Source organism: Cervus canadensis, chromosome 11 (assembly GCF_019320065.1).
Source record: "Cervus canadensis isolate Bull #8, Minnesota chromosome 11, ASM1932006v1, whole genome shotgun sequence".
Lineage (NCBI taxonomy): Eukaryota > Metazoa > Chordata > Mammalia > Artiodactyla > Cervidae > Cervus > Cervus canadensis.
This window is the reverse complement of record NC_057396.1, coordinates 26630780-26638880: the sequence shown is the minus strand read 5'-3', so window position 1 is coordinate 26638880 and position 8101 is coordinate 26630780. Positions and strand designations below refer to the sequence as shown.

Below are 8101 nucleotides of genomic sequence, written 5' to 3'. Positions count from 1 at the left end.
GGGCTGCTGTCTATGGGGTCGCACAGAGTCGGACACAACTGAAGCGACTTAGCAGCAGCAGCAGCAGCAGTGTTGCATTGTCCAGATGTATCATAATTTAAACATTCACCTACTAACGGACATCTGGGTTGCTTTTTCAAATTTTGGCAATTATGAATAAAGCTGCTTTAAACATTTGTGTTCAGGTTTTAAGTTTTCTATTCATTTGAGTATGTAATTATAATATGTATATATTTAAAGTTAACATCATGACCATGGTATTAGCAATTTTTAATATATTCTTATTTTTTAAAATAATTTTATTTACTTATTTAGGCTGCAGTGGGTTTTAGTTGCTCTGGTGGACTTTCTCTAGTTGCAGCGTGCAAGCGTCCCACTGTGGTGGCTTCTCTTGTGGAGCACAGGCTCTGGGTACATGGGGTTCAGTAGTTGGTGTACGTGGGCTCAGTAGTTGTGGCAAACAGGCTCAGTTGCTCTTCCACATGTGAACTCTTCCTGGACCAGGGATGAAACACGTGTCCCTCTTGTTGGCAGGTGGATTCTTATCCTCTGTGCCACCAAGCAAGTCCAGTTCTCAATTTTTAAATAGCCATTTTTCTGCAGGGTTGATTTTTTTTTTCCCTCTAGTTTCCATCATCAGGCGGGCATCATCAACAACTTTGCAGTCCTCTGACTAGATATACATGGTTTATGGAATCTTTTCCTCTATTATTGCATACTTAGTGTTTCTGCTTCTCAGGACTATAGACAACAGGATTCAGACATAAGGTTGTATTCATGATCTCTTAGGTTACATTAAAAAGGCAGGAATATTTAAGGCAACGGTTATCAGGAGTTTTGCCAGGGGGCAGTTGGTAATGTCTGAAGGTACTTTGGGCTGTTGTAACTGGGGAGAGGAGTGAGGATTTCTAATGAAAAGATGTCAAGGATGCGACTAAAACATCCTGCAATGCACAGAACAGCCCCCCACTACAAAAAATTACCCAGCCCTGGGGAATTCTCTGGTGGTCCAGTGGTAAAGAATCCACCGTGCAATGCAGGGGACACATCTCTGGTCAGGGAAATAAAATCCCACAGACCTCAGAGCAACGAAGCCTGTACACTGCAGGTACAGAGTCTGTGCCCTTCGTGGAAAGACCCCAAGTGCTGAAACTAAGACCAGATGCAGCCAAATAAATAAACAGAGAAGAAAAAGAATTACTCAGCCCTAAAAGTCAATAGGGCCTTCCCAGGTGCCTCATTGGTAAAGAACCAGCTCGCCAATGAAGAAGACGCAGGTTCAGTCCCTGGGTTGGGAAGATCCCCTGGAGGAGGAAATGGCAATCCACTCCAGTATTCTTGCCTGGAGAATCCCATGGACAGAGGAGCCTAGTGGGCTATAGTCCATGGGTTCACAAAAAGTGAGACATGGCTGAGTGACTGAGTGCACATGCATGCAAATGTCAATAGTACTGACACTGAGCAGCCCTGATATAAATTCTCGTAGTATTTTCTTTCAATTCTTTGCTAATGTGTGTGGGAAGCAGCGCTGTTCACTGATTAAGAAAATGGGTTCTTGGAACTGGGCTCCTGGCTATTCCTGAGACAAATCTTTCAGCTTTGGTATTTCTTGCCTTTTTAAAGGAAGATGAGACGCAAGCTTGAATGATTTCTAAAACCAACACCGCATTAATATTAAAATTTTGCCAACCTGGTAGATGAAAAGTGGCATCAATTTTATTTCATGATTGAGGTTGAGCATCTAATTGAAGAACCATTTATATTCCTCCTCTTGGTGACATTTGTTCTCTAACATTTGTCCATTTTCCCATTAGGTTGTTGGTCTTAATGATTTTTAAGAATTCTCTATGCATTAAAAATCAATCCCTTGTCCACCACTTATAAAGATAATGACTTCCCTGGTGGTCCAGTGGCTAAGACTGCCCTTCCAATGCAGGGGTCCTGGGTTTGATCCCTGGTCAGGGAACTAGGTCCCACATGCCACAGCTAGAGATCCTGGGTGCTGCAACTAAGACCCAGTGCAGCCAAATAAATAAATACATAAATATTTTTTAAAACCTACAATAATTAAATTTGTACATTACTGGCATATAAGAAACATTAGCCAGTTACTAAGAATTCTGAAACAAAAAGAGAAAACAACATGGGGATGGTAAGTAGAGGAATTAAGAAGAAGGAATTTGTTTTGTTAAGAGGATGATACCAATTTTGAACAGCTTAAGGCACTGATGGAAAAATCAGCATGACTATGGATCTTAATAATTGATGATATGCTTACAAAAGACTCACTTTAAAGAGACAAATAGGTTGAAAATGAAAATACAGAAAATGATATTTCATGCAAATAGTAACCAAAAGAGAGCTGGATTATTTCATTATTATTATTTATTATTATTATTAAATACCAATTTAAACTTTAAAACAGACATTAAAGGGGACTTCCCTGGTGGTCCAGTGGCTAAGAATCTGCCTTGCAATGCGGGGGATGTGAGTTCCATCCCTGATCCAGAAAGATCCTGCGTGCCAGCAGAGAAACTAAGCCCATGTGCCACAACTAGAGACCCTGTACGGCCAGGAGAGACCCCACATAATGCAGTGAAGATCCCCTGTGCCCCAACTAAGACCAGATGCAGCCAAATAAACAAATAGTTTTATTTGTTAATTTTTGTTATAAAATTTGTTTATAAAATTTGTTAATTTTATAAAATAAAATTAAACAAAAATAGACATTACAGGACTTCCCTGGTGGTCCAGTGGCTAAGACTCTGTGTCCCTGATGCAGGGGGTCCAGGGTCGGGGAACTATATCGTACATGCCACAAATAAGACCTGGTGCGGCCAAATAAATGAATACACATTAAAAAATAAAACAGTGAATTTTGTGCTATATGAATTATATCTGAATTTTTAAAATATGTGTAATTAGTGTTATTATTGTTTTTATTTTTTTAGTGTTATTATTTTTTAAATTTGCTCTGTGTAAGCAGTCATATTATAAAAGGGGTATATATAGAGAGAAAATTTTGTAGGGCGGAGTAGTGACTTATTTCTGTTTTTTCTTGATCAGTATCTTCAGACTATTCTCTGTTTTTTGTTTTTCAAAGAGTCTAGCTTTGATACACTGTATTATAGTTTGTTTTTTGTTTCCTTAATTTCGGCTATTATTTCTGATTCCTTTTATTTTCTTTGAATTTATTTTATTTAAAAACAATCTTAAAAAAAAAAAAAAAAACAATCTTAGGTGCTCGCTTCGGCAGCACATATACTAAAATTGGAACGATACAGAGATTAGCATGGCCCCTGCGCAAGGATGACACGCAAATTCGTGAAGCATTCCATATTTTTGTACCCTTCGAGGATTTAAACTTCTTGAAAATAAATAAAAGTGTGGATTTAAAACAAAAACAAAAAAACAATCTTAGGGCTTCCTTGGTGGCTCAGTGGTAAAGAATCCACCTACCAATGCAGGAGACATGAGTTTGATTCCTGGTCCAGGAAGATCCCACCTGCCACAGAGCAAGTAAGCCCATGTGCTGAAACTACTGATCCCGTGCTCTAGAGCCCGGAAACTCTATTGAGCCCATGTGCCACAACTACTGAAGCCTGCATGCTCAGAGCCTGTGTTAGGCAACAAGAGAAGCTACATCAATGAGAAGCACATTCACTGCAACAAAGGGTAACCTTCACTTATCGCAGCTAGAGAAAGCCCTTGCAAAGCAACAAAGACCCAGTGCAGCCAAAAATAAAATAAATAAATAATAAAATATATATATATATATATAGTTTTTTAAAAAAAGAATTGTAGATAATCTGAGGCTTTTGATGATGTTATCCTCCTTGAGAGAGGAAGTTCTTTTGGATATTGTAGGTTGTGTAGGGGAAAATTGCCTTTTTTTCCCCCTAAAATTGTATTCCCCAGTTTTATTGAAGTATAACTGTCAAATAAAATTGTGTTACACGTCAACTGTATTACAAATAAAAGTATAATATTATTTAAAGTGTAAAAGTGATGATTTGATATATGTACGTATTATGAAATGATTCCCAAATCAAGTAAGTTAAGATCTACTCTCTTAGCAAGTTTCAAGTACAAAACTAGTTATTAACTATAGTCACCATGCAGTACATCATTAGATTCTCAGAACTTGTTCATGTTATATCCTTCGACCAACCTCTCCCCATTTCCCCAATGCTGTAGCCTCTGACAGCCACCACTTTGAGTTCAACCTTATACTTTTTGGCTGTGCCAGGTCTTAATTGCACCATTCAGATGCTCTAGCTGTGGTGCTTGGGCTTAGTTGCCCTGCAGCATGTGGGATCTTAGTTCTCCGACCAGGGACTGAACCTGAGTCCCCTGCATTGGAAGGTGGTTTCTTAACTACTGCACCACCAGAGAACTCCCCTTTGTCCATTTTTAAATTGGGATATTTGGGGAGTTTTTGCTGTTGACTGGGAAAAGTTTCCTTATATATTTTGAAGGTTAATCCTTACTGGTTTGCAAATATTTTCTCTCATTCTGTACATTGTCTTTTCATTTTTTTTTTTTGTTGTTGTTGTTGTTGTTTCCTTTGCCATGTAGAAGCTTTTTAGTTTGATGTAATCTCATTTGTTTATTTTTGCTTTAGGTGCCTGCACTTTTGGTGTCAAATGAAAAGGAAAAAAAAAAAACATTGGCACAACCAATGTCAAAGAGCTTTTCCGTGTTTTGCTCTAGGAGGACTATAGCTTCAGCTCTTATGCTTAATTCTTTAATCCTTTTTGAGTGGACTTTTGTGTATGGTGTATGATAGAAGTCTTATTTTATTTTTTTGTATGTGGTATCTCATTTCCCAAATGCCATTTATTGAGGAGATTTCTCCCGTTGTGTATTCTTGACACCTTCATCACAAATTAGTTGACTGTATGCATTCGCGTGGGCTCAGTCACTTCAGCAGTGTCCGACTCTTTGTGACACCATGGAGTGTAGCCTGCCAAACTCCTCTGTCCAAGGGATTCTCCAGGCAAGAATATTGGAGTGGTTGCCAAGATCCTCCAGGGGATCTTCCTGATCCAGGGATCGAACCCAAGTCTCCTGTGTCTCCTGTATTGCAGGCAGATTCTTTATTGCTGAGCCACCGGAGAAACCCCAGTTGACTGCATATATGTGGGTTAATTTCTGGGTTCTCTATACTGTTTCATTGATTTATGTGTCTATTTTTAATGCCAGTATCATACAGTCTGATTATCCTAGCTTTGTAATACAATTTAAAATCAGAAAATGTGATACTTCCAGACTTGCTCTTCTTGCTCAAGATTATTTTAGCTACTTGGGATCTTTTGTGGTTCCATATGAATTTTGGAATTGTTTTTCTATTTCTGTTAGTAATGCCATTGGAATTTTTATAGGGATTGCACTGAATTTGCAGCTAGCTTTGGGTAACATGAACATTTTAAGCATTATTAATTCTTTCAATCTACAGACACAGACTATCTTCCCATTTGTGTCCTCAATGTTTTTCAAAAATGTTTTATAGTTTTCAATATACAGATATTTCACCTCCTCAGTTAAATTTATTCCTAAGTATTATATTCTTTCTGATGCTACTGTAAATGGGATTGTTAATTTCTTTTTAGCCTTTTAAAAATATTATTTTTGACTGGGTTGGGTCTTTGTGCTATGCATGGGCTTTCTCCAGCTGTGGCGAGTGGAGGCCGCTCTCTAGTTGTGCTGCACAGGCTTCTCATTGAAGTGGCTTCTCTTGTTGCGGAGCACGGGCTCTAGAAGAAGTGGGTTTTGTAGTTGTGTCATGAAGGTTTAGTTGCCTTGTGGCAGGTGGAATCTTCCCAGACCAGGGATCAAGCCTGTGTCCCCTGCAGTTGCGGGCAGATTCCTAACCACTGGGCCACGAGAAAGAAAGTGAAAGAAAAGAAAGTGAAATCGCTCAGTCATGTCCCACTCTTTGCAACCCCATGGACTGTAACCCGCCAGGCTCTGCTGTCCATGGGATTCTCCAGGCAAGAATACTGGAGTGGGTTGCCATTTCCTTCTCCAGGGGATCTTCCCAACCCAGGGATTGAGCCTGGGTCTCCCAAATTGCAGGCAGATTCTTTACCCTCTATGCCACTAGGGGAGGTCCTTAATTTCTTTTTTGGAGCCCATCCAGCAGTCAGGCAGATCTGCCTCTTGCTTCAGCAGTAGTTGGTGAGAACAGACCAGGGGCTTTCCTTCCAGCCTCTGACCATCCTGTAACCTCCTCTCCAGTCACCACCTCTAGGACTATCTTCTTGGCCATCCCCTACCCCTAGGACCAGCCAACAGGGTTTTGTGTGGTGGCTCCTTACTGTCATCAACCATGAGCTCCCAGATTTGTCATATTTATCCCACTGACATAGAGACTGTGGCCCACCATCCAGTCAACCAGCGTCTGGGAGTCTCTGGCCTTCTACACTTACCCCTCCGGGCTTCTACTTCAACTGCAACAGTGCAGCTGTTGCTTCTTTCTGCAGGGCTGCTTCTTTCTGCCAGTTGGTCAAGAACTGTGAGGGCTCCAAGCATCTTTAGAAGATCAAAACCAACTCACCTGCTCCGCCCTCTTCCAGGACTCAAAGAAGCTGGCCCAGTAGGGGTGAGGCAAGACCTGGAGGCTATGGAAACCACCAAGGCCCTGGAGAAGACACTGAACCAGGCTCTTCTGCATTTGCGTGCCCTGAGTTCTGCCCACACATACCTGGACAAGAGCTTCCTAGAGGTGAGACAGGCTGGGACTCAGGACTGGGACCCTTACTGCAGTGCTTGCACCTGGACAACTGAATACATCTCTGCAGCAACAGAATACAAAGAAACTATAAGGGACTAAAAGCAACCATACATGCACTGCTGCTGCTGCTGCTGCTAAGTCGCTTCAGTCGTGTCCGACTCTGTACGACCCCATAGACGGCAGCCCACCAGGCTCCCCCATCCCTGGGATTCTCCAGGCAAGAATACTGGAGTGGGTTGCCATTTCCTTCTCCCACAGTTGGGGCAAATTAGGAACAAGATACAAAAAGATCAAAACCCAACTGCCACTTCTGAGATGTCAGGCCCTGCACACAGCATAACCAAGGGGTTGGCAGATCACCCAAGCCACCCCTCCACCTCGACAGGGGACCCATCCCTCCCCTCCCCCACATTTTTTTTTAATGGCCAAATGGCAAATGCATTGGATCCTGGTTTCAGATTTTTTTAAATTTAATTAATTTCATTTATTTATTTTTGGCTGTGTTGGGTCTTCATCGCTTCTCGGACTTTTCTCTAGTTGTGGTGTGCAGGTTCTCACTGCAGTGGCTTCTCGTGTCGGAGTACCGGCTCTTGGGCACTTGGGTTTCAGTAGCTGCAGCACGTGGGCTCAGTCGTTGTGGCTCCCAGGCTGAATAGTTGTGGTGCAGGAGCTTAGTTGCTCAGCAGTATGTGGGATCGTCCCAGGCCAGGGATCGAACCTGTGTCTCCTTCACTGACAGGCAGATTCTTTATCACTGAGCCACCAGGGAAGCCCTCCCCTCCCCCATTTAAGGGACCAGCTTACACCTCCTGCCTGCCTCCCCGCTACCCCGACCCCACCGCAGGGAGTAAGCAAGGGCACTGGTGACTTGTTCTCGCTCCCTCCAGCTGTAATCCCAATAAAGTCTTGCTGAATTTTTTTCCTGGACTCTTATCAATTTCTACTGATTAAAGATTTCATGAACTCTGTCTGTAACAGAGAAAGAGGTGAAAGTCATCAGGAAGACGGTGGCCACATGACTAATCTCAGCAAGGCTGGCAGCCCCTGGGCTGAGATGGGCAGAGAATCCTTTCCAAAGGCCCTATGAGTAGCCCCCCAAAGCTCAGTAGCCTTTGAGGGGCCCCTCTGCATCTCCCCGGAATAAGGGCTTCTGCCTAAGCCTCTCCCTGCAACTTCCAGACAGGTTTTTAACCACCCTGGAGCTCACCAAATGGAAGCAAAGCTTTTTGAAGGAAAAAAAACCTCTTTCCTGATAATTCTTGTTAGTGTATAGAAACTGGCTTTGAGTATTAATTTCGTATCCTGCAACTTTACAGAATTCATTGAGATAACAGATTTGGGGTTTTTTGGTGGAGTCTTTAGAGT

At 42.0% G+C, this 8101-nt stretch overlaps 1 non-coding gene across 1 annotated transcript; it reads left to right on the top strand.

Annotated features, from left to right (window-relative positions):
* The first annotated feature begins 3240 nt into the window (after positions 1-3240).
* On the top strand, positions 3241-3344 carry LOC122450645. The gene has a single exon (XR_006272151.1). It is a non-coding gene; the product is annotated as a U6 spliceosomal RNA (small nuclear RNA).
* Positions 3345-8101: the final 4757 nt, after the last annotated feature.